Source organism: Pongo pygmaeus, chromosome 11 (genome assembly GCF_028885625.2).
Source record: "Pongo pygmaeus isolate AG05252 chromosome 11, NHGRI_mPonPyg2-v2.0_pri, whole genome shotgun sequence".
NCBI classification, from domain to species: domain Eukaryota; kingdom Metazoa; phylum Chordata; class Mammalia; order Primates; family Hominidae; genus Pongo; species Pongo pygmaeus.
This window is the reverse complement of record NC_072384.2, coordinates 113,265,979-113,292,714: the sequence shown is the minus strand read 5'-3', so window position 1 is coordinate 113,292,714 and position 26,736 is coordinate 113,265,979. Positions and strand designations below refer to the sequence as shown.

At 40.5% G+C, this 26,736-nt stretch overlaps 1 protein-coding gene across 1 annotated transcript in view; it reads right to left on the bottom strand.

Annotated features, from left to right (window-relative positions):
* Window positions 1–1,557: 1,557 nt before the first annotated feature.
* LOC129031782 (PC-esterase domain-containing protein 1B-like) overlaps window positions 1,558–26,736 on the bottom strand; it is a 73,921-nt gene continuing 48,742 nt past the window's right edge. The window contains exon 2 of the transcript XR_008501121.2: window positions 1,558–1,669. The gene's annotated coding sequence lies outside the window, so the exon portion shown is untranslated. The remainder of the gene's footprint in view (window positions 1,670–26,736) is intronic.

Sequence of the window (26,736 nt, the reverse complement as noted above, 5' to 3'; positions counted from 1 at the left end):
TTAAAGGGACAGAACAGGCAAAAAGCCTCTTTTGAAGCACAAAATTCATTGTTCTTTTCTGAAACAGCAAACTAAATGAGATACCCATAGGATGGCAGGACAGTTTGCAGTAACAAACTAAACCAAATCAAAACCAAAAAGCCTTTTCTTGCCCTTGCTTCATATTGATGAAATGGTTTGTGAACGTATCTACACTCTAACCATGACCGTATTTGGCATCTTTGAAAGGTAGCTTGAGTCTTAGTGGATTCGTCTGGAAGGTTCTTTGGTATAACTAAATTTATCCAATTCCATTGCATTTCTTTGACTTCCTAGGCATCTTTCTTTGTAATACACATTAAGAGTTATACAGGCAATTATAAAATTAAATAACAAATAAGTTCTAAAAACAAGTTTTAGCTCCAGTTGGTAAAAATCTTTAAAATATTAGATTTTATTTTCTTTCTCTTAGAAAAAGAGGGAGTATTCTAGAGAATATAAAAAGACTTCTTGAGTCCTAAGAGGTCATGAAGACAGCTTTGGAAATGTTATAAGCGTCAAGATTCACTCAAGATACACCTGCTTCTCTTACAAAAGGTAAACAGACCTGATTATTTTTTCAGCTGGAAACAGACCTGATTTTTTTCTTTCAGTTGGATATTCCAAAAATATGGAGATGTGTAGAAAGTTAATTTGGAAGAGGGTTGTTAGGATTCAATGTGAGTGACAGAGAAATATGAGGGAGTGTACATGCCTTTACCTTGGTTCCCTGACTCCTGCTTCCCCATCTTTGAGTATGGAATTCATGCCGATTTAATCAGCTTTTTTTGTGTGTGTGGTTTTTATTCATTCTGTCACCAGGTGGTGCTGCACTGTGTGATGATCCTATGTGTAGCCCTCCTGTTTCGGCAATCAACAAGTTGTGGTCTTACTAGACCTCACAATTAAGAGCATAATAGAGCTGTAAGTGAAAAACGTAAGTAGATGGTGGGCTGTTACTCTCCATAAGCTTGTCTATATTTGTGCTTCTCTTTGCAGTGTAGTGTTGTTTTTTCTTAATCCCCCAAGGCAGTTTCCTTTATTTTGTCCCAATGTATTATTAAACATCACTTTATGATTTTAAAAAGTAGCTTAACTAGTTTTAAAAATCATTTGTTTTATGTTTTTCAAATTGTAATATGTCGCCTTTAATTTTTGCACTCTGGTGAGATATTGTTTATCAAGCAATTCCAAACTAAAACTTATGCCATGTTGATGTGTCGTGAGAATTCTGTTAGTCTCTACCTCTATAAATATTAAGGATAAATGTGGGAAAATGGAACCTGCATGAGATAATAGCATATCAGAGTTGATTAGGGCTATCAACACTTAAAGGACTCATTATACTGGTAAGTTTTGTTGCCACCATAGAATACAGGGCATACTCATTAGAAAAAATTAATACAATTTTAGAAATCTATAAAATTTAATAATTAATTTAAATAAGCTATTATTTAAATTAATAAATTAAATAAATTTTTATTAAACAAAAATTTAAAAAACTGTGTTAGTCTATTTTGTGTTGCTATAAAGAAATACCTGAGGCTGGGTAATTTGTGAAGACAAGAGGTTTCTTTGGCTCACAGTTCTGCAGGCTGTAAAAGCATGGCATAAGCATCTGCCTAGCTTCTGGTAAGGCCTCAGGAAACATCTAATCATGGAGGAAGGCAAAAGGGGAGCTGGTGTATCACATGGCAAGAGTGAACAAGAGAGAGAAGGGGGAACATGCCCCACTCTTAAAATACCAGATGTCATGTGAAGTCAGAGTGAGAACTCACCCATTACTGTGAGGGCACCAAGCTGTTCATGAGGGATCCGCCCCATAGGACCCAATCAACTCCCACCAGGCCCCACCATCAACACTGGGGATTATATTCAACTTGAGATTTGGAGGGTACAAATACCCAATATATATCAGAAAACAAAATTTATTTTTCTTGTAATTTATTAATAAGGTGAATTTCAAAGAGAACATTCCAGACCAGATAAATTATCAGATTTTGATGTAGATCTCTCTTAAAGTATATTTTAAAATACTACATAAAGGGACACTGGTCTCTGAACTACTGTAGTTTAATACTCTGATATCTCTGTCAAAGCTACATGTTGTAGATAATAACAACAGGTCTCAGATATTTTAAGTTAATTCTTATTTTAGATATGCCCGTTGTCTCTTAAGCATATACAGTTGTAAACAGTAAGCCATCTATCTACATTTTTTTCTTTTTCACACAAAAGCCTCTTGACAAGCTCTTTTCCTTTCTTGCTTTATATGTTCTCTTTTTCTCCTCTTTCTTTTCTCTGCAAAAATCTCATATGGTTAATTCCACTTACCATTACTGCCTTTTCTGACTATATAGTTTTCTTTTTTTTTGCTTTGCCTTGCATGGACTTAAATAATTCTTTTAAGTTTATAGTAATAGCTTAGGTTGTGTTAGTTGAACTTCTTGTTCTTCTAATATTTAGCAATAGCTGGTGAAGCAAATCATCAAACCTCCAGTGTGTCTTGATGGGCCACAGTCATTTCCTGTTACTCTTCCTACGTTCCATCAGCTGGACCCTCAAACCTCACTCTAATCCCCCTGCTAAACCCTATCCCAATGGCTCAATTTTTAGATAATTTTTAATTGTAGTAATCAAAATATCTATGAATTCTAAATTTTCAAAAGATAAGACGTATCAGTTTGGCCATTTATTTTCCTGAAAACTTTTATCAGTTGTGTCCTGTAAAGAAAATGGGTACATGAAAGAAACAGTAACTTCTCCTTAATTTTCTTCCTTTGAGGGGAAGGGTGTGGTTCCTGTGATCAACCATTATCTTTTAACATCATGAAATAGTGTGTAATGTAAGAGCTTCCTCTCCTTAATATAGATTAAATTACATCAATGGCTAGTGAAGGAATCACCAAATTTTGAGTGTACTTTGAATATGTACTAGATGATGATTATATTGCCAAAGTCTCATTTAGGGATGAGGTTAAAATGAATAACAAATAAAAAAGAACTCTTTTAGGATACATTATTTTTAATCTTTCTCAATAGAATAAAAGGCCAAGAGAAGGCTTTATGAAACTGCCTGTGAATAAATTTAAAAATAATGAGTGAATATGTTTTTGGTAGTATTGAATAATGTACAGAAATCACTCATTTAGGCAATAATTATAACAAGTAATTTAACAAGGCTTAAAGGATTAAACAGTTTTATAAGCATTAATGACATACCTGTAGCTGATAGAAGAAAAACAAAACGATATAGAGCACATATGCTCCATCATGAGTTGCTGTCATTCTAACATATTATTCCAAGGATGTGGGGGTAGGGAGTTGGGCGGGTGTCCTTCTGACAAAGGAAAGAATTTTGACAACCCAAGTGTTATTAAATAATAGCTGTACTGACAGGCTTCCCAGTAAAGGCCAGTTAGGCTGGTAAGGAGGCCACATGAAGTCACACAATTGGGAAAGGCACAGAAGGATTAAATAAATCCTAATAACCTGCATATTCCCAAACTGTGACTTACAACATGGAGAAACAATGACTACGATCATGGCCCTACAATAATAATAATAATTAAATTATTATAAATTAAATTAGTTTTTAGTAATATTAATATTAAACTATTATACATAATAATAACCAAATCATTACTCTAGAACAAATGACAAATTCTAACCTCATCTAAATTTTATAAAACTGGATTACTGGGGAAGTGAGAGAGGAAGGAGTTAAAGCTGTTGATAGTATAGTTAAAAATCCAGGTTCAAGATTCCCTAATCACTCAGACTTCAACTGGTGAACATTAAAAAACAAACAAAAAACACAACAAAAACCTAGCATGTTTGCTGACCTAACTTTTGTTGTTGTTATTGTTGTTTGAGACAGGGTCTTGCTCTGTCACCCAAGCTGGAGTGAGGTGGCTTGATTAAGATTCACTGCAACCTCTGCCTCAGGGGCTCAAGTGATCCTCCCACCCCAGCCACTGGAGTAGATGGTACTACAGGCGCGTGCCACCAAGCCCAACTACTTGCTTTTGGTGGGTTTATTTTGTATTTTTTGTAGAGACTTGGTTTCACCATGTTGCCCTGGCTAGTCTCAAACTCCTGGGCTCAAGCCATCTGCCCACCTTGGCATTGCGAAGTACTGGAATTACAGCTGTGAGCCATCGTGCCTGGCCTGATCTAACTTCTGTATGATCACTTTATTTTCAAACATATGTTTCTCTTTCTGACTTTAAGATATAACATAAAAATGTTTGTAGTTTAGTGCATCCAAAGGTAAAAATCAAGTTTTCCTGGCACATTTGTAGGCTTGAAGATTGCTTCCATAGATAAATGAAAATTTGTTAAAAGTAAAACATACATGCTAGAAAAGATATTATATATGTATATATGTTTTTAAAAGTCAAAAACAACAGTGAGTTTACTATAAAAAGCAGCAGAACCCTGACACATCCAATCCCATTTCACTTCCCTATAACCTAAGACAACCATTTGCAACACTTTGAGCTACACATTCTGGTATTTAATTCTATATTTCCAAGTAACATGCTTTATTGCTATGTCTTTGCTCTTTAGTTTTATATATTACCTATAAATTCCTTATTATGAAAGATGAGAATTTATCCTTTTTTAAAAAAAATTATACTTTAAGTTCTGGGATACATGTGCAGAACATGCAAGTTTGTTACATAGGTATACACGTGCCATGGTGGTTTGCTGCACCCATCAACCCGTCATCTACATTAATATTTCTCCTAATGCTATCAGTTCCCTGTCCCCCCACCAACTGACAGGCCCCGGTGTGTGATGTTCCGCTCCCTGTGTCCATGTGTTCTCATTGTTCAACTCCCACTTATGAATCAGAACATGCAGGGTTTGGCTTTCTGTTCCTGTGTTAGTTTGCTGAGAATGATGTTTTCCAGCTTTAACCATGTCCCTGCAAAGGACATGAACTCACCCTTTTTTATGCTGCATAGTATTCCATGGTGTATACGTGCCACCTTTTCTTTATCCAGGCTATCATTCCTGGGCATTTGGGTTGGTTCCAAGTCTTTGCTATTATGAACAGTGCTGCAATAAATACACGTGTGCATGTGTCTTTATAGTAGAATGATTTATAATCCTTTGGGTATATACCCAGTAATGGGATTGCTGGGTCAAATGGTATTTCTGGTTCTAGATCCTTGAGGAATGGCCACACTGTCTTCCACAATGGTTGAACTAATTTACACTCCCACCAACAGTGTAAAAGCATTCCTATTTCTCCACATCCTCTCCAGCATCTGTTGTTTCCTGACTTTTTAATGATTGCCATTCTAACTGGCATGAGATGGTATCTCATTGTGGCTTTGACTTGCATTTCTCTAATGACTAGTGATGATGAGGTTTTTTTCATATGTGTGTTGGCTAAATAAATGTCTTCTTTTGGGAAGTGTCTGTTCATATCCTTTGCCCACTTTTTGATGGGGATGTTTGGTTATTCTTGTAAATTTGTTTAAGTTCCTTGTAGATTCTGGATATTAGCCCTTCGTCAGATGCATAGATTGCAAAAATTTTCTCCCATTCTGTAGGTTGCTTGTTAACTCTGATGATAGTTTCTATTGCTGTGCTGAAGCTCTTTAGTTTAATTAGCTACCATTTGTCAATTTTGGCTTTTGTTGTCTTTGCTTTTGATGTTTTAGTCATGAAGTCTTTGCCCATGCCTACGTCCTGAATGGTATTGCCTAGGTTTCTTTCTAGGGTTTTTATGGTTTTAGGTCTTACATTTAAGTCTTAAGTCCAAGTTGAGTTAATTTTTGTATAAGGTGTAAGGAAGGGGTATAGTTTCAGTTTTCTGCATATGACTAGTCAGTTTTCCCAGCACCATTTATTAAATAGGGAATCCTTTCCCCATTGTTTGTTTTTGTCAGGTTTGTCAAAGATCAGATGGTTGTAGATATGCGGCATTATTTCTGAGGCCTCTGTTCTGTTCCACTGGTCTATATATCTGTTTTGGTACCAGTACCATGCTGTTTCAGTTACTGTAGCCTTGCAGTATTGTTTGAAGTCAGGTAGTGTGATGCCTCCAGTTTGTTCTTTTTGCTTATGATTGTCTTGGCTATACGGGCTCTTTTTTGGTTCCATATGAAATTTAAAGTAGGTTTTACTAATTCTGTGAAGAAAGTCAATGGTAGCTTGATGGGGATAGCATTGAATCTATAAATTACTTTGTGCAGTATGGCCATTTTCATGATATTGCTTCTTCCTATCCATGAGCATGAAATGTTTTTCTATTTGTTTGTGTCCTCTCTTATTTCCTTGAGCAGTCGTTTGCAGTTCTCCTTGAAGACATCCTTCACATCCCTTGTAAGTTGTATTCCTAGGTATTTTATTCTCTTTGTAGCAATGGTGAATGGGAGTTCACTCATGATTTGGCTCTTGGTTTGTCTATTATTGGTGTATAGGAATGCTTGTGATTTTTGCACATTGATTTTGTATCCTGAGACTTTGCTGAAGTTGCTTATCAGATTAAGGAGATTTTGGGCTGAGACGATGGGGTTTCTAAATATACAATGATGTCATCTACAAACAGAAACATTTTGTTTTCCTTTCTTCCTATTTAAATACACTTTATTTCTTTCTCTTGCCTGATAGCCCTGGCCAGAACTTCCAATACTATGTTGAATAGGAGTAGTGAGAGAGGGCATCCTTTTCTTGTGCTGGTTTTCAAAGAGAATGCTTCCAGCTTTTGTCCATTCAGTACAATATTGGCTGTGGGTCTGTCATAAATAGCTCTTATTATTTTGAGATATGTTCCATCAATACCAAATTTATTGAGTTTTTAGCATAAAGGGCTGTTGAATTTTCTTTTTTTTTTTTTTTTTTTTTTAGTATTTATTGATCATTCTTGGGTGTTTGGGTGTTTCTCGGAGAGGCGGATATGGCAGGGTCATAGGATAATAGTGGAGAGAAGGTCAGGAGATAAACACATGAACAAAGTTCTCTGGTTTTCCTAGGCAGAGGTCCCTGCGGCCTTCTGCAGTGTTTGTGCCCCTGAGTACTTGAGATTAGGGAGTGGTGATGACTCTTAAAGAGCATGCTGCCTTCAAGCATCTGTTTAACAAAGCACATCTTGCACCGCCCTTAATCCATTTAACCCTGAGTTGACACAGCATATGTTTCAGAGAGCACGGGGCTGGGGGAAAGGCCATAGATCAACAGCATCCCAAGGCAGAAGAATTTCTCCTAGTCAGAACAAAATGGAGTCTCCTATGCCCACCCCTTTCTACACAGACACAGCAACAATCTGATCTCTCCTTCCTTTCCCCACACTTCCTCCCCTTCTCTTCAACAAAACCGCCATCGTCCTCATGGCCCGCTCCCGATGGTCGCTGTCTCTTCGGAGCTGTTGGGTACACCTCCCAGACAGGGCAGCCGGGCAGAGGCGCTCCTCACCTCCCAGACAGGGCGGCCGGGCAGAGGCGCTCCTCGCTTCCCAGACGGGGCTGCCCGGGCAGAGGCGCTCCTCTCCTCCCAGACCGGGTGGCAGCCAGGCAGAGGCGCTCATCACCTCCCAGACGGGGTGGCCGGGCAGAGGCGCTCCTCACTTCCCAGACGGGGCGGTCGAGCAGAGGCGCTCCTCACTTCCCAGAGGGGGCGGCCAGGCAGAGGCGCTCCTCACTTCCCAGACCGGGCGGCCGGGCAGAGGCGCTCCTCACTTCCCAGACGGGGCGGCCGGGCAGAGACGCTCCTCACTTCCTCCCAGACGGGGTGGCGGCCAGGCAGAGGCGCTCCTCACCTCCCAGACAGGGCGGCCGGGCAGAGGCGCTCCTCACTTCCCAGACTGGGCGGCCGGGCAGAGGCGCTCCTCACTTCCCAGACTGGGCGGCCGGGCAGAGGCGCTCCTCACCTCCTAGACGGGGTGGCCAGGCAGAGGCGCTCCTCACTTCCCAGACGGTGTGGTGGCTGGGCAGAGGCGCTCCTCCCTTCCCAGATGGGGCAGCCAGGCAGAGGCGCTCCTCACTTCCTCCCAGACGGGGTGGCGGCCACGCAGAGGCGCTCCTCACTTCCCAGAGGGGGCGGCCGGGCAGAGGTGCTCCTCACTTCTTACCAGACAGGGTGGCGGCCAGGCAGAGGCACTCCTCACCTCCCAGACAGGGCGGCCGGGCAGAGGTGCTCCTCATCTCCCAGACTGGGCAGCCGGGCAGAGGTGCTCCTCACTTCCTCCCAGACGGGGTGACGGCCGGGCAGAGGCGCTCCTCACCTCCCAGACGGAGTAGCCAGGCAGAGGCGCTCCTCACTTCCCATATGGGGTGGCGGCCGGGCAGAGGCGCTCCTCACTTCCCAGATGGGGCAGCCGGGCAGAGGCGCTCCTCACTTCCTCCCAGATGGGGTGGCGGCCAGGCAGAGGCGCTCCTCACCTCCCAGACGGGGCGGCCGGGCAGAGGTGCTCCTCATCTCCCAGACGGGGCGGCCGGGCAGAGGTGCTCCTCACCTCCCAGACGGGGCGGCTGGGCAGAGGTGCTCCTCACTTCCTCCCAGACGGGGTGACGGCCGGGCAGAGGCGCTCCTCACCTCCCAGACGGGGCGGCCGGGCAGAGGCACTCCTCACCTCCCAGAGGGAGTGGTCAGGCAGAGGCGCTCCTCACTTCCCATATGGGGTGGCGGCCGGGCAGAGGCGCTCCTCACTTCCCAGATGGGGCAACCGGGCAGAGGCGCTCCTCACTTCCTCCCAGACGGGGTGGCGGCCAGGCAGAGGCACTCCTCACCTCCCAGACGGGGCGGCCGGGCAGAGGTGCTCCTCATCTCCCAGACGGGGCAGCCGGGCATAGGTGCTCCTCACTTCCTCCCAGACGGGGTGGCAGCCGGGCAGAGGCACTCCTCACCTCCCAGACGGGGCGGCCAGGCAGAGGCGCTCCTCACTTCCCATACGGGGTGGCGGCCGGGCAGAGGCGCTCCTCACTTCCTCCCAGACGGGGTGGCGGCCAGGCAGAGGCGCTCCTCACTTCCCAGATGGGGTGGCCGGGCAGAGGCGCTCCTCACTTCCCAGACGGGGTGGCCAGGCAGAGGCACTCCTCACCTCCCAGACGGGGTGGCCGGGCAGAGACGCTCCTCACTTCCCATACGGGGTGGCAGCCGGGCAGAGGCGCTCCTCACTTCCCAGATGGGGCAGCCGGGCAGAGGCGCTCCTCATTTCCTCCCAGACGGGGTGGCGGCCAGGCAGAGGTGCTCCTCACTTCCCAGACGGGGCGGCCGGGCAGAGGTGCTCCTCACTTTCTCCCAGACGGGGTGGCGGCCGGGCAGAGGCGCTCCTCACCTCCCAGACGGGGCGGCTGGGCAGAGGCGCTCCTCCCTTCCCAGACGGAGTGGCCAGGCAGAGGCGCTCCTCACCTCCCAGAGTGGGCGGCCGGGCAGAGGCGCTCCTCACTTCCCAGAGTGGGCGGCCGGGCAGAGGTGCTCCTCACTTCCCATAGGAGGTGGCAGCCGGGCAAAGGCGCTCCTCACTTCCCAGATGAAGGGGGTGGGTCGCCCCTTCACAGCTGTGGGTGTTTCTCATTGGGTGGAACGAGAGACTTGGAAAAGGAAAAGACACAAAGTGAAGAGAAAGAAATAAGGGGACCCAGGGAACCAGCGTTCAGCAGATGGAGGATCCCACTGGCTTCTGAGTTCCCTTAGTATTTATTGATTACTTATCGGTGTTTTTTAGAGAGGGGGATGTGTCATGGTCACAAGACAATAGTGGGGAGAGGGTCAGCAGACAAACACGTGAACAAAGGCCTTTGCATCATAGACAAGGTAAAGCATCAAGTGCTGTGCTTTAGAAATGCATAGACATAAACATTTCAATGCTTTGTTAAGCAGTACTGCCGCCCACATGTCTCACCTCCAGCCCTAAGGCAGTTTTTCCCTATCTCAGTAGATGGAATGTACAATCGGGTTTTATACCGAGACATTCCATTGCCCAGGGACAGGCAGGAGACAGATGCCTTTGTCTTGTCTCAACTGCAAGAGGTATGCCTTCCTCTTATACCAATCCTCCTCAGCACAGACCCTTTACGGGTGTCGGGCTGGGGGACGGTCAGGTCTTTCCCTTCCCACGAGGCCATATTTCAGACTATCACATGGGGAGAAACCTTGGACAATACCTGGCTTTCCTAGGCAGAGGTCCCTGCGGCCTTCCGCAGTTTTTGTGTCCCTGGGTACTTGAGATTAGGGAGTGGTGATGACTCTTAAGGAGCATGCTGCCTTCAAGCATTTGTTTAACAAAGCACATCTTGCACAACCCTTAATCCATTTAACCTTGAGTTTGACACAGCACATGTTTTAGAGAGCACGGGGTTGGGGGTAAGGTCACAGATTAACAGCATCTCAAGGCGGAAGAATTTTTCTTAATACAGAACAAAATGGAGTCTCTTATGTCTACTTCTTTCTATACAGACATATTAACCATCTGATCTCTCTTGCTTTTCCCCACATTTCCCCCTTTTCTTTTCCACAAAACTGCCATCGTCATCATGGCCCGTTCTCGATGGTCGCTGTCTCTTCGGAGCTGTTGGGTGTACCTGCAGACTAACAACAGACAAAACAGGCACACAAGGATTAATATAAAATTTATAATTGTAGTACTTCCAATGGTCTTAACCCAAGTGACAGGGTTAAGATTTGCGAGGCCATCAGCAACTCCTGTAATTGCCTTAGTTCCTGGCACCAAATTTAAATGGGCTTTTGATGCTTCAAAAATTTGTTCTTTTAATTTGGAAATGTCTAAAGTGAGATTATCTTCTCTTCCTTGTAGATGGCGTCTAACCATATCCCAGTGATGCTCAGACTCATTATAAATTTGGGGTGTAATACAAAAATCTGACGTATTCCAGTCACATTGTAACTGAAGGCCTTTTCTGCATCTATTGAGATAATCATGTGTTTTTTGTCATTGTTTCTGTTTATGTGATGGATTATATTTATTGATTTGCGTATGTTGAACCAGCCTTGCATTCCAGGGATGAAGCTGACTTGATCGTGGTGGATAAGCTTTTGATATGCTGCTGGATTCAGTTTGCCAGTATTTTATTGAGGATTTTTGCATCGATGTTCATCAGGGATATTGGCCTGAAATTTTCCTTTTTTGTTGTGTCTTTGCCAGGTTTTGGAATGAGGATGATGCTGGCCTCATAAAAAGAGTTAGGGAGGAGTCCCTCTTTTTCTTTTGTTTGGAATAGTTTCAGAAGGAATGGTACCATCTCCTCTTTGTACCTCTGGTACAAAGGGCTGTGAATCTATCTGGTCCTGGGTTTTTTTGGTTGGTAGGCTATAAATTACAGCCTCGATTTCAGAACTTGTTATTGTTCTATTCAGGGATTCGACTTCTTCCTGGTTTAGTCTTGGGAGGGTGTTATGTGTCCAGGAATTTGTCCATTTCTTCTAGATTTTCTAGTTTATTTGTGTAGAGATGTTTATAGTATTCTCTGATAGTAGTTTGTATTTCTGTGGGATCAGTGGTGATATCCCCTTTATCATTTTTTATTGTGTCTATTTTATTCTTCTCTCTTTTCTTCTTTATTAGTCTGGCTAGCAGTCTATCTATTTTGTTATGTTTTCAAAACACCAGTTCCAGGATTCATTGATTGTTTTGAAGGGTTTTTCATGTCTCTATCTCATTCAGCTGTGCTCTGGTCTTAGTTATTTCTTGTCTTCTGCTAACTTTTAAATTAGTTTGCTCTTGCTTCTCTAGTTCTCTTAATTGTGCTTTCAGGATGTCTATTTTAGATCTTTCCCACTTTCTCCTGTGGGCATTTAGTGCTATAAATTTCCCTCTGCACACTGCTTTAGCTGTGTCCCAGAGATTCTAGTGCATTGTGTCTTTTTTCTTATCGGTTTCAAAGAACTTATTCATTTCTGCTAATATTTCGTTATTTACCCAGTAGTCATTCAGGAGCAGGTTGTTCAGTTTCCATGTAGTTGTGTGGTTTTGAGTGAGTTTCTTAATCCTGAGTTCTAATTTGATTGCACTGTGGTCTAAGAGACTGTCTGTTATGATTTCCATTCTTTTGCAGTTGCTGAGGAGTGTTTTACTTCTACAAAAAGAGAGTTTGAAAACTCTTCTATCAAAAAGAAGGTTCAAGTCTGTGAGTAGAATGCACTCATCACAAAGAAGTTTCTGAGAATGCTTATGTGGTCAGTTTCAGAATAAGTGCAATGTGGTGCTGAAAAGAATGTATATTCTGTTGATTTGGGGTGCAGAGTTCTGTAGATGTCTATTAGGTCTGCTTGGTCCAGAGTTGAGTTCAAGTCCTGATTATCCTTGTTAATTTTCTGTCTCATTGATCTAATATTGACAGTGGGGTGTTAAAGTCTCCCACTATTATTGTGTGGTCTTGTGTGGGTCTCTACACACAAGAGTGTCTAGGTCTCTAAGAACTTGCTTTATGAATCTGTGTGCTCCTGTATTGGGTGCATATATATTTAGGATAGTTAGCTCTTCTTGTTGCACTGATCTCTTTACCATGATGTAATGCCCTTCTTTGTGTCTTTTGATCTTTGTTGGTTTAAAGTCTGTTTTATCAGAGACTAGGATTGTAACCCCTGCTTTTTTTTTTGCTCTCCACTTGCTTAGTAAATATTCCTCCATCCCTTTATTTTGAGCCTATGTGTGTCTTTGTAACTGAGATGGGTCTCCTGAATACAGCACACCAATGGGTCTTGAATCTTTATCCAATTTGCCAGTCTGTGTCTTTTAATTGGGGCATTTAGCCCATTTACATTTAAGGTTAATATTGTTATGTGTGAATTTGATCCTGTCATTATGATTCTAGCTGGTAATTTTGCCCATTAGTTGATGCAGTTTCTTCCTAGCATTGATGGTCTTTACAATTTGGTATGTTTTTGCAGTGGCTGGTACCGGCTTTTCCTTTCCATATTTAGTGCTTCCATCAGGAGCTCTTGTAAGGCAGGCCTGGTGGTGACAAAATCTCTCAGCATTTGCTTGTCTATAAAGGATTTTATTTCTCCTTCACTTATGAAGATTATTTTGGCTGGGTGAAATTCTGGGTTGAAAATTCTTTTCTTTCAGAATGTTGAATATTGACCCCCACTCTCTTCTGGCTTATAGGGTTTCTGCAGAGAGATCTGCTGTTATTCTGATCGGCTTCCCTTTATGGGTAACCCGACCTTTCTCTCTGGCTGAGATAATTTTTCTTTTTACACCCCTTCCCTGTCACCCCCACCAGCCTTTGCCAACACACACACACACACACATTGTTTAGCCAGTTCTATTTTTCACTATATCCTGCCGTTTTAGAAGTATTTGGAGTGAGCAATTCCTAAGTCTTTCCAAAGTTGTGCAACAGGTATTAACTTGTTTCTTGTTCCCCTTACCTGCCTCTGCCTAGTAGTTTGTTAAGTCAGTTACCATTCATACATCCACTTCCCACTTTCCAACATTTTGACTTCTGTTTTCTGTTGTTTCTCCCGTGTTATTTTTGTACTGGTATTTCTTTTTTAAAAAAATTCCTGTCTGTTGTGCATTTTGGAGCAAGAGCAGATACAAATGCATGTGTTCGATAAATGTGTTGGGATCATTTAGTTTCATTATCCACTTTGTAGGAATACAAAATTCCAGAAAAGTGGTTTGACCAAGACATTTAGGGTTCCATGGCAGAGCCAGGACTAGACTCCATGACCCTGATTCCCAGTGTAATTTTCTGCTGCACCACTCTCTCTTATAATAGACTATTATTCTTTCCTCTTCATCACACAGATGATTGAATTTTTATGTAAGGAACTTACCTCTACCTGTTTAATAATTTAATATCTACAAGACTACTGCAATTCATTATTTGGCACACTGTTTCTGTAAAGTGCTTTTCTATCATTATCCCAATATATATGTGTGCCACACTAGTGAATGATGAAGTATTTACATTTTCACAAGTAGTGCAGCTAAAAGTAGACAGTCATTGTATTTATATATAGAATTAATACTTGAAACCTAGGGAATAGATTTTGGGGGATTGTAGATAACAGGGTTTTTCTTTTTTAAACAATTGTAAGAACAGAATGAATGACCTTCATGATTGGTATAATCTTATAATCCTCATCCCCACTTCAGCATTTTTCTTTTATTATAATAATCACTTTGTAGTTTTTTATTGATGTGATACATATTCCCTAATTTAAAAATTAATCACTATAGAAAAGTACAAAGAAAAAATAGCAACAAATTATTCCAAAACAAAAACACAAATGTAAACCTAATTCCAGGTATCACTTTCACATACATAGAGAAAGAAATTTGTAGAGAGGAAAGGAGATTTGTCAAAATAATTTTATAACAATGAGCTGTTTTAAAAAATCACTTAATTATGCTTCAAGGAAATTTAATAGAAAAAAAGGAAATCAGATTCAAACTGCATGTGTTATTGAACTTCAGATAAACATGGCTTCATCATATAAAAAAAGGATTTAGAAGTAGTCCTTTTAACTTGTGTTTCAGTTTCATTCTGAATAAGTTGATTCCCAGCTATAAAGATTCGTACGTTGTTCAGAGACTAGCTCTCTGGATAATAGTTAAAAGTTGTGGACTCTAAAACATTCAAATCCTATCTCTACCACTCAGTAGTGGTATGAAGTCAGGCACATTTCTTAAGCTCTCCATGCCTCAGTCTCCTTATCTGTTATGGCAAGAATAATAGCAGATGCCTCAAAAGAGCTCTGTGTTGAAAAAATGAGTCCTTAAAACACTTAAGAAAAACTAGGAGTCTCTACAAGTGTTAGAAATTATTATTCACTCTCCCCTTTCAAACTCCTTCAATGTGGTTTGTGTTGACTATATTATTTTTGGTTTATCATACTGTATAATATTTATATCCTATTTTGTAACCTTAATTTTACCTGTTGTTTAGTTTGTAAACAATAGGTTGGTTTCAATTCCTCTCCAGCCTAAAGAATCTAGTTCAATCTTAGTGAGATAGCTCCTGGCAACATCCTCCACCCCACCTGTCAACCTTCCCTGTCCTCATCTAGTATTCTCCATGTCTTTAATTTCAAACATGTTCTCCTTCCACGGACATGCCAGGCTCCTTAAAACCTTTAGGCCTTGGCTTACAATGGTGGCTTTGGAATACCATTTGTCTCCAGCCAACTTGGCGGATATCTACTTAGCTTGCAACATAAACTTTCCCCATTTCAATAAGTGACACCACAGTCCTTCCAGTCACTTTGACCCCAAACCTAGGACTTATCCTCTACTTCTTTTTCTACCTCATACCCCATATCTCATCTAATAGTAAGTTCTATCAGTTTACCTCTGAAATATTTTCCAAATCCAACCACTTTTCATCCTCCTCCCTGCTACCATCCTGATTCAAGCCATCATCATGTCTTGCTTGAATGACCCCAAGGATTTCCTAAACCATCTCCCTTCCTCTACTTTTGTCCCTTTACAGTCTATTCTTTTTTTTCTATTATTATACTTTAAGTTTTAGGGTACATGTGCACCACGTTTCTACATATGCATACATATGTACAAAAAAGGTTTGTTACATATGCATACATGTGCCATGTTGGTGTGCTGCACCCATTAACTCATCATTTGTATTAGGTATATCTCCTAATGCTATCCCTCCCCCCTCCTCCCACCCCACAACAGGCCCCAGTGTGTGATGTTCCACACCCTGTGTCCAAGTGTTCTCATTGTTCAGTTCCCACCTATGAGTGAGGACATGTGGTGTTTGGTTTTCTGTCCTTGTGATAGTTTGTTCACAATGATGGTTTCCAGCTTCATCCATGTCCCTATAAAGGACATGAACTCATCCTTTTTTATGGCTGCATAGTATTTCATGGTGTATTTGTGTCACATTTTCTTAATCCAGTCTATCATTGATGGACATTTGGGTTGGTTCCAAGTCTTTGCTATTGTGAACAGTGCCACAATAAACATACGTGTGCATGTGTCTTTATAGCAGCATGATTTATAATCCTTTGGGTATATACTCAGTAATGGGATGGCTGGGTCAAATGGTATTTCTAGTTCTGAATCCTTGAGGAATCTCCACACTGTCTTCCACAATGGTTGAACAGTTTACAGTCCCACCAACAGTGTAAAAGTGTTCCAATTTCTCCACATCCTCTCCAGCACCTGTTGTTTCCTGACTTGTTAATGATCACCATTCTAACTGGTGTGAGATGGTGTCTCATTGTGGTTTTGATTTGCATTTCTCTGATGGCCAGTGATGATGAGCATTTTTTTCATGTGTCTGTTGGCTGCATAAATGTCTTCTTTTGAGAAGTGTCTGTTCATATCCTTTGCCCACTTTTTGAGGGGGTTGTTTGATTTTTTCTTGTAAATTTGTTTAAGTTTTTTGTAGATTCTGGATATTAGCCCTTTGTCAGATGGGTAGATTGTAAAAATTTTCTACCATTCTGCAGGTAGCTTGTTCACTCTGATGGTAGTTTCTTTTGCTGTGCAGAAGCTCTTTAGTTTAATTAGATCCCATTTGTCAATTTTGGCTTTTGTTGCCATTGCTTTTGGTGTTTTAGTCATGAAGTCTTTGCCCATGCCTACGTCCTGAATGATATTGCTTAGGTTTTCTTCTAGGATTTTTATGGTTTTAGGTCTAACATTTAAGTCTTTAATCCATCTTGAATTAATTTTTGTATAAGGTGTAAGGAAGGGATCCAGTTTCAGCTTTCTACATATGGCTAGCCAGTTTTCCCAGCACAATTTATTAAATAGGGAATCCTTTCCCCATTTCTTGTTTTTGTCAGGTTTGTCAAAGATCAGATGGTTGTGGATGTGTGGTATTATTTCTGAGGGTTCTGTTCTGTTCCATTGGTCTGGATCTCTGTTTTGGTACCAGTACCATGCTGTTTTGGTTACTGTGGACTTGTAGTATAGTTTGAAGTTAGGTAGCATGATGCCTCTAGCTTTATTCTTTTGGCTTAGGATTTTCTTGGCAATGCAGACTCTGTTTTGGTTCCATGTGAACTTTAAAGTAGTTTTTTCCAATTCTGTGAAGAAAGTCATTGGTAGCTTGATGGGGATGGCACTGAATCTATAAATTATCTTGGGCAGTATGGCCATTTTCACAATATTGATTCTTCCTATCCATGAGAAGGAATGTTTTAATGTTCTTCCATTTGTTTGTGTCCTCTTTTATTTCGTTGAGCAGGGGTTTATAGTTCTCCTTGAAGAGGTTCTTCACATCCCTTGTAAGTTGGATTCCTAGGTATTTTATGCTCTTTGAAGCAATGGTGAATGGGAGTTCACTCATGATTTGGCTCTCTGCTTGTCTGTTATTGGTGTATAGGAATGCTTGTGATTTTTGCATATTGATTTTGTATCCTGAGACTTTGCTGAAGTTGCTTATCAGCTTAAGGAGATTTAGGGCTGACAGGATGGGGTTTTCTAAATATACAATCACGTCATCTGCAAACAAGGACAATTTGACTTCCTCTTTTCCTAATTGAATACCCTTTATTTGTTTCTCCTGCCTGATTGCCCTGGCCAGAACTTCCAACACTATGTTGAATAGGAGTGGTGAGAGAGGGCATCCCTGTCTTGTGTCAGTTTTCAAAGGGAATGCTTCCAATTTTTGCCCATTCAGTATGATATTGGCTGTGGGTTTGTCATAAATGGCTCTTATTATTGAGATACGTCCTATCAATACCTAGTTTATTGAGAGTTTTTAGCATGAAGGGCTGTTGAATTTTGTCAAAGGCCTTTTCTGCATCTATTGAGATAATCATGTGTTTTTGTCTTTGGTTCTGTTTATATGATGGATTACGTTGATTGATCTGGGTATGTTGAACTAGCCTTGCATCCCAGGGATGAAGCCAACTTGATCATGATGGATAAGCTTTTTGATGTGCTACTGGATTCAGTTTGCCAGTATTTTATTGAGGATTTTTGCATCGATGTTCATCAGGAATATTGGTCTAAAATTCTCTTTTTTTGTTGTGTCTCTGCAAGACTTTGGTATCAGGATGATGCTGGCCTCACAAAATGAGTTAGGGAGGATTCCCTCTTTTTCTATTTATTGGAATAGTTTCAGAAGGAATGGTACCAGCTCCTCTTTGTACCTCTGGTAGAATTCGGCTGTGAATCCATCTGGTCCTGGACTTTTTTTGGTTGTTAGGCTATTAATTATTGCCTAAATTTCAGAGGCTGTTATTGGTCTATTGAGGGATTCAACTTCTTCCTGGTTTAGTCTTGGGAGGTTGTATGTGTCCAGGAATTTATCCATTTCTTCTAGATTTTCTAGTTTATTTCCATAGAGGTGTTCATAGTATCCTCTGATGGTAGTTTGTATTTCTGTGGGATAGGTGGTGATATCCCCTTTATCGTTTTTTACTGCATCGATTTGATTCTTCTCTCTTTTCTTCTTTATTAGTCTTCCTAGTGGTCTATCAATTTTGTTGATCTTTTCAAAAAACCAGCCCCTGGATTCAATGATGTTTTGAAGGGTTTTTTATGTCTCTATCTCCTTCAGTTCTGCTCCGATGTTAGTTATTTCTTGCCTTCTGCTAGCTTTTGAATGTGTTTGCTCTTGCTTCTTTAGTTCTTTCAATTGTGATATTAGGGTGTCCATTTTAGATCTTTCCTGCTTTCTCTTGTGGGTATTTGGTGCGCTAAATTTCCCTCTACACACTGCTTTAAATGTTTCCCAGAGATTCCGGTATATTATGTCTTTGTTCTCATTGGTTTCAAAGAACATCTTTATTTCTGCCTTCATTTCGTTATGCACCCAGTCGTCCTTCAAGAGCAGATTGTTCAGTTTCCATGTAGTTGAGCAGTTTTGAGTGAGTTTCTTAATCCTGAGTTCTAGTTTGATTACACTGTGGTCTGAGAGACAGTTTGTTATAATTTCTGTTGTTTTGCATTTGCTGAGGAGTGCTTTACTTCCAACTATGTGGTCAATTTTGGAATAAGTGCAATGTGGTGCTGAGAAGAATGTATATTCTGTTGATTTGGGGTGGAGAGTTCTGTAGATGTCAATTAGGGTCACTTGGTGCAGAGCTGAGTTCAAGTCCTAGATATCCTTGTTAATTTTCTATCTCATTGATATATCTAATGTTGACAGTGGGGTGTTAAAGTCTCCCATTATTATTGTGTGGGAGTCTAAGTGTCTTTGTAGGTCTCTAAGAACTTGCTTTATGAATCTGGGTGTTCCTGTATTGGGTGCATGTATATTTATGACAGTTAGCTCTTCTTGTTGAATTGATCCCTTTACCATTATGTAATGGCCTTCTTTGTCTCTTTTGATCTTTGTTGGTTTAAAGTCTGTTTTATCAGAGACTAGGATTGCAACCCCTGCTTTTTTTTGTTTTCCATTTGCTTGGTAGATCTTCCTCTATCCTTTTATTTTGAGCCTATGTGTGTCTCTGCACGTGAGATGGGTTTCCTGAATACAGCACACTGATGGATCTTGAATCTTTATCCAATTTGCCAGTCTGTGTCTTTTAATTGGAGCATTTAGCCCATTTACATTTAAGGTTAATGTTGTTATGTGTGAATGTGATCCTGTCATTATGATGTTCACTGCTTATTTTGCTCGTTAGTTGATGCAGTTTCTTCCTAGCATCGGTGGTCTTTACGATTTGGCATGTTTTTGCAGTGGCTGGTACCAGTTATTCCTTTCCATGTTTAGTGCTTCCTTCAGGACCTCTTGTAAGGCAGGCCTGGTGGTGGCAAAATCTCTCAGCATTTGCTTTTCTGTAAAGGATTTTATTTCTCCTTCACTTATAAAGTTTAGCTTGGCTGGATATTAAATTCTGGGTTGAAAATTCTTTTCTTTCAGAATGTTGAATATTGGCCCCCACTCTCTTCTGGCTTGGAGAGTTTCTGCCAAGAGATCCGCTGTTAGTCTGATGGGCTTCCCTTTGTGGTTAACCCGACCTGCCTCTCTGGCTGCCCTTAACATTTTTTCCTTCATTTCAAGTTTGGTGAATCTGACAATTATGTGTCTTGGAGTTGCTCTTCTTGAGGAGTATCTTTGTGGCGTTCTCTGTATTTCCTAAATTTGAATGTTGGCCTGCCTTGCTAGGTTGGGGAAGTTCTCCTGGATAATATCCTGCAGAGTGTTTTCCAAATTGGTTCCATTCTCCCCATCACTTTCAGGTACACCAATCAAACATAGATTTGGTCTTTTAACATAGTCCCATATTTCTTGGAGGCTTTGTTCGTTTCTTTTTACTCTTTTTTCTCTAAACTTCTCTTCTTGCTTCATTTCATTCATTTGATCTTCAATCACTGATACCCTTTCTTCCACTTGATCAAATTGGCTACTGAAGCTTGTGCATACATCATGAAGCTCTTGTGCCATGGTTTTCAGCTCCGTCGGGTCATTTAAGATCTTCTCTATGCTGTTTATTCTAGTTAGCCATTCAACTAATCTTTTTTCAAGGTTTTTAGCTTGTTTGTGATGGGTTCGAACATCCTCCTTTAGCTGGGAGAAATTTGTTATTACTGTTCGTCTGAAGCCTTCTTCTCTCAACTCATCAAAGTCATTCTCCATCCAGCTTTGTTCTGTTGCTGGTGAGGAGCTGCGTTTCTTTGGACGAGAAGAGGCGCTTTGATTTTTAGAATTTTCAGCTTTTCTGCTGTGGTTTCTCCCCATCTCTGTGGTTTTATCTACCTTTGGTCTTTGATGATGGTGACGTATAGATGGGGTTTTGGTGTGGATGTTCTTTCTGTTTGTTAGTTTTCCTTCTAGCAGTCAGGACCCTCAGCTGCAGGTCTGTTGGAGTTTGCTAGAGGTCCACTCCAGACGCTGTTTGCCTGGGTATCACCAGTGGAGGCTGCAGAACAGCAAATATTGCAGAATGGCAAATGTTGCTGCCTGATCCTTTCTCTGGAAGCTTTGTCTCAAAGGGGCACCCGGCCGTATGAGGTGTCAGTCAGCCCCTACTGGAAGGTACCTCCCAGTTAGGCTACTCGGGGTCAGGGACCCACTTGAGGAGGCAGTCTGTTTGTTCTTAGATCTCAAATTCTGTGCTGGGAGAACCACTACTCTCTTCATAGCTGTCAGACAGGGATGTTTAAGTCTGCAGAAGTTTCTGCTGCCTTTCGTTCAGCTATGCCCTACCCCCAAAGGTGGAGTCTACAAAGGCAGGCAGGCCTCCCTGAGCTGTGGTGGGCTCCACGCAGTTCGAGCTTCCCAGCCACTTTGTTTACCTACTCAAGCCTCAGCAATGGTGGATGCCCCTCCCCTAGCCTCACTGCTGCCTTGCAGTTCAATCTCAGACTGCTGTGCTAGCAGTGAGTGAGGCTCTGTGGGCATGGGACCCTCCGAGCCAGGCACGGGATATAATCTTCTGGTGTGCCACTTGCTAAGATTGTTGGAAAAGCACAGTATTAGGGTGGGGGTGTCCCGATTTTCCAGGTACTGTCCGTCATGGCTTCCCTTGGCTAGGAAAGGGAATTCCCTGACCCCTTGTGTTTCCCGGGTGAGGCAATGCCCCACCCTGCTTTGGCTGGGAGCCACACTCCACGGGCTGCACCCACTGTCCGACAAACCCCAGTGAGATGAACCCAGTACCTCAGTTGGAAATGCAGAAATCACCTGTCTTCTGCGTTGCTCATGCTGGGAGCTGTAGACTGGAGCTGTTCCTATTTGGCCATCTTGGAACCTTCTTCCTACAGTCTATTCTTTATACAATCAGAACAATTCTGTCCTTTCCTCTGTTGCAAACTTGTCCTGGTCTTATGAGAACTCTGAGGTCTTGCCAGTGTTATTTTTGTTGGATGTTGCTATAAAATTTTTTTTAAAGTTAGAATGTTCAGTAAATATGGAGTAAAAATTGAAGATAATCCTTAGATATTGTATTTCTTCTTTAACCAAAAATCTTTGTTTTATAGTCCTGAAATACTGTCTTTTGTTAACAGCAGGAAACAACTTCTCTACCCTTTCCCCCAAAATTTAAGGTCAAATTTAAAACACATTTTTATTTGCTCTTGAATTTTTAAAGATTTTGCATGCTATTAATCAATGACTATGAGGTGATAAATTTACCTTAGATTCTTAGATGTGTGAGTTATTGTGCACAATTATATTTCTGAAAAAAAATCCTTGGGCATTTAAAAGTTGTCTTGTTCCTTGTGAAATAAGGTCATTCTCTTTCTACTAGTCTTAAGATTTCTCCTAGAAAAGTTTCATTTTTGGTATTTTCAAATGATAAGGAAAAAAAAGAAGGACAGAAGAAAGGAAGGCAAGGAGTGAGGGAGGGAGGGAGGAAAAAATATAATGCATGCAAAAATTCTGCATCACCGAAACAAAAGTGAAGGGCTAATATTCTACTAGTACAGGTTGAATATTCTTTATCTATAATGCTTGAGACCAGAAGTGTTTTCAATTTTGGATTTTGGAATATTTCCATATTATATATATATATAAATAGATAGATAGATAGATAGATAGATAGATAGATAGTTAGTAGATATCTCGGGGATGGGACCCAAATCTAAACATGAAATCTATTTATGTTTCAGATACATCTTATACACATAGCCTGAAAGTAGTCTTAGACAATCATTTAAAATAATTTTTTGTGTGAAACAGTTTGTGTACATTGAACCATCAGAAGCAAAGGTGTCACTATCTCAGCCACCCACATGGGCAATCTGGTTGTCGAGCATCACCATCATTCCTTACTGAATTATATGCTACTGATAAGCAATCATTTTTTATACTTATTTACACATAAGTACGTAATAGTAAAAAATGTGACACACCACTGATACTGTGAAAAAAATAAAGTGTTCAGGGGAGGTAAGCAGCACAGTAGCATCACCAGAACACCCATCTCAGCTGTTATCAGCAACAATGAACAATAGCAGGCTCTTAGTCTCTACCTGTGATGCTGTGTTTTGATTAAAAGGTTACTGTATAGTGTATTTTATTTTTGTAAGAAAAATCATCAGAAGCAGTGAAGGATCAGGAAGTGGGTCCTCTAGGGATAAGGAGGCATTCTGCTGGATGTTTTTTTTAAATGTTTCCTCTGAAGTAATCTGCCTCGTTAACAACAGCTTTTGTCTTACAAGGCTTTCCTTGATTTTATAAACATACATGATTTCTTGTTTTGTTATGAATGCATGCTACTCTAGTCCTTCAAAAAGCTCATCACACATTTTCACCATGTTGTCTTTACATACCTTTTCTGCAGTGCTAATAACGTCATCTTCATTATCACTATTATCAGGATTTCCTTAAATCAGAACAATGTTGGCTATTTTACCATCAGTCAGTGAATGAAAAACTGAAGCTTTATTATTAATGTCAAAAAATTCTTAAGTGTCCACTTTTTCCAGCTGACTAATGGACTCTGAAGGTATATTTTTGCATCTGTAAGATCAGGCATTTTTTTCTCACTTGATTATGAGAACCCTTCAAAGTCACCATCTTGTTCATCATCATCATCTATGGACCTAGTTACAGGCCAGAGGTTGCACCATGCATATACAACTGTGTCTGTAGTCACTGTGTTCCAAGTATTGGCAACAGCATATATGGTATCCTTCATGCTAAACTCTGTTGGAAAACCTTCTATGCCACCACCTGTGTTCATTGCTGTTAGCATGCTGTTCAAGAAACTGTTTTCATGTTTACTCTTCATTCATGTAAGGATACCCTGGGCATATGGCTGAATTAATAAAGTCAAATTTGGGAAAAAATCCATGGCATAAGCATTACTTTGATGATGACTTCAGCTGGAGGATGAGCAGAATCATTGTCAAGGGATAACAAAATCTTGCAGTTGTCATTTAGTACAACTTCCCTGCAGTGAGTATGAACTGCTGATAGAAAGTGTTCGTGAAACCAGTCAGAAAAGATTTTTCTGGTGATCCATCCCTTTTTGTCAGCATAACAATTAACTGGTAAAAAATATATTCCTTGAAAACAGTGAGGATACAAGCTTTGGCCCGTCACAGCAAGTTTATTCTTAATGCATGCCTGCTTCATTAGCACATCCCAGCACAGTTATTCTGTCCTTGGAATTCTTAATTCCTGTAGGAACTGTCTCATCAGGTGTAATCAGGGCCTTTTGGGGGCAATAACACCAAAACAGTGATGTTTCATCAGTATCATAGATTTGTTTTGGTGTCAGATTTTCATCAGTGATGACCTCAGCAAACTTGTGAATGAATTTCTCTACTGCTTCATTACCACAAATCTTTAAAAAATTTAATGTTTTGGCTTTTCTTACATTTCTACAATGAGCCTATTGAATATTAACAGTTCCCTTCAATTTTCAGTTTATCAAGGTAGATCTTTATTTGTTTTATACTCAGCATACTATTATGTGGCACTGTTCACTGCAATGCTAATGAATCCATTTTTCATTACATGATGGAGATCTTCATTTTTAGATTTATGGAGTGTTTTCTACTTTTCATTAATTTCTGTGCATCATTTTCAGCACAGAACTTCAACATTTTATCCTTCTGTCTCTTCAGGTCATATATGTTGGTAATTCCCATACCATTCTCTTCTATAATACATTTCACACTTATGCCACTATGCAGTTTCTCCAACAGCTTAAATTTCTGTGCTACAGATAAACATAAATGCCTCCTTTTTTGCCACTGTTACTCATAGGGGTATTTACAGGTTTTGTTGACATTTTCAACATCTTTATACCACAGAACAGAGAATAAGCAAAAAACAAACAAACAAACATACAAAAACCCACAGTGAGGAATACATTTAGGTCTTGGCCCTATGCGGGGCATTGCTGGTGTGTCCGGCCCACATGCATGCCATTTTATTACCCTTTGTGGGTGTGATTGCATAGGGGAATTTCAGCATGCATAGAAAAGATATAGTACAGCTGAAAGGGGCTAGGAGGCTCTTTTTCCCTTGGAAACACTAAATAAGCTGTGTGTTACACACCTATCACTTGAGGTCAGGTGTGGAATTTCTACTTGTGGCATTATGTCAGCACACAAAAATTTCAGATTTTAGAGCATTTCAGATTTTTTGTTTGTTTGTTTGTTTTGCATTAAGGATGTTCAATCTATAGTAATACTACTTTTCCTAGCATTACTACCAATGATAGTAATAGCAACAATAGCCATTTGTTGAATATTCTCTATGTTCCAGGCCAGAACAAAACATTTTACAAGCATCATCTCATTTAGTATCCATGCTACAATTTAATACTGGTGCTACAAGATGTTAAATAACTTACCCCTGGTTACCCAGATAGTGGGTATCGTTGCTAAAACTTGAACCCAGGTCTCTTAATCTGATGCTCTGATGCTATCTAACACTACTTTACAATATCCCTCATCATTAAATAATGAATACAAATTTAAAAATATACTTCAAGGTTGTGTTAAGAAACTGAAGATATTTGTGGTTAGGGTTTCTGTTTCCTCCATTGAAAAGTAGATTGTGTTTCACAGTTTTAAATCACAACAATTCCATTAGCATTCAGCTTTTGCTGTGAAAAGGTTTGGATCTTTGCCATAAAATCCTCTTTAAAGTAAAATTTGGCCAAGCTGTAGCCTAGAAGCAATAGTGGGGCACAATTGATCTACTAAAATAAAATTGCCAGACTTGAGTGGTCTAGCAACCATAATGTAGAATGCTGATTACACAGATTTCAAAGGTCTTTTTTTAATGTCAATGAAGTACTAATTTTTCATGTTCCAAGATGTTCACAAGTAGTCTACATATATATATATTTACTTATTTTGGAATCAGGCAATCAATTATAGAATGGTAATTCTATAAACCATAGCTAGAAAAAGACGCTTTCTTCACATTTCCCAATTCTCTACCCAACTCAAATTTGTGGGAATTTAGGGTAAGGAACATGTAGCCTGCACTGTAGCTTACAGGATTGATATCTTACTGGCATTTTAGAACTATTGGTCCTAAGTGACAGAAATTCAAAAGAGCTTTAGCAAAAAATAAATTTTTGATTTCTGTAAATGTGAAGTTTGGGACTGTTTGCCTTCAGGTGTGTCTGTCCAGTTGGTCTAACAATGCCATTGTTAGATGACAACTTTGTTTCCTTTATATATCCTCAATTCCCAGGCAGGCAATATTCGAATGGGGGCAAAGATGGAAAATATTTTGTATTTAGTTTAGTACCATCATAAGAATACAGGTGCCTCTGTCCCTGTCACTTCAGCCAAAGCTCCCAGAATGGCTACCAGTGCCTCCTATTGTGTCATGTACTCGCCCCTGAGTAATTACGAAGGCCAAGTACAATAGAGTGCTCCAAATGACCACTGAAGCTTGGTACTTGTATTGTAATAGATTGATTTTGTTCTGTTCTTGATCCTAGGCTACAATTTTGCCAAATTTCACTTTAAAGGACATCTATCCACTCCTGAAGCTGAGGACTCAAGTCAGTCCCACTCAAATGCCACCATGGTGGGAAAAATGGAAGAGAAGCTGTTTCTGTTACTAGAAGAAGGACAAATAGATGTTGGTCAGACAAAACAAAAGTCTAGTATACCTGGATATGTTTTTGTCAAGTGACAGAGAAATACAGTAATCTTTCATCAACATCTCATTTTATTGACATGAAATTCTACTTTACCCCAGTTTACTTTGGTTTCACCTTTCTATACCCTGGCAGATTTAGGACTTGACATAAACCTGTATTTCCAGTCACTTATCTTGGTGATAATTGGAGAGATAATTAAACATCAGTATAGAAAAATGGGGATAAAGTGTGCTGTAGAGCAGGAACTGAACTCTTTAGGAAAAACTTATGAAACATAAGAAATGC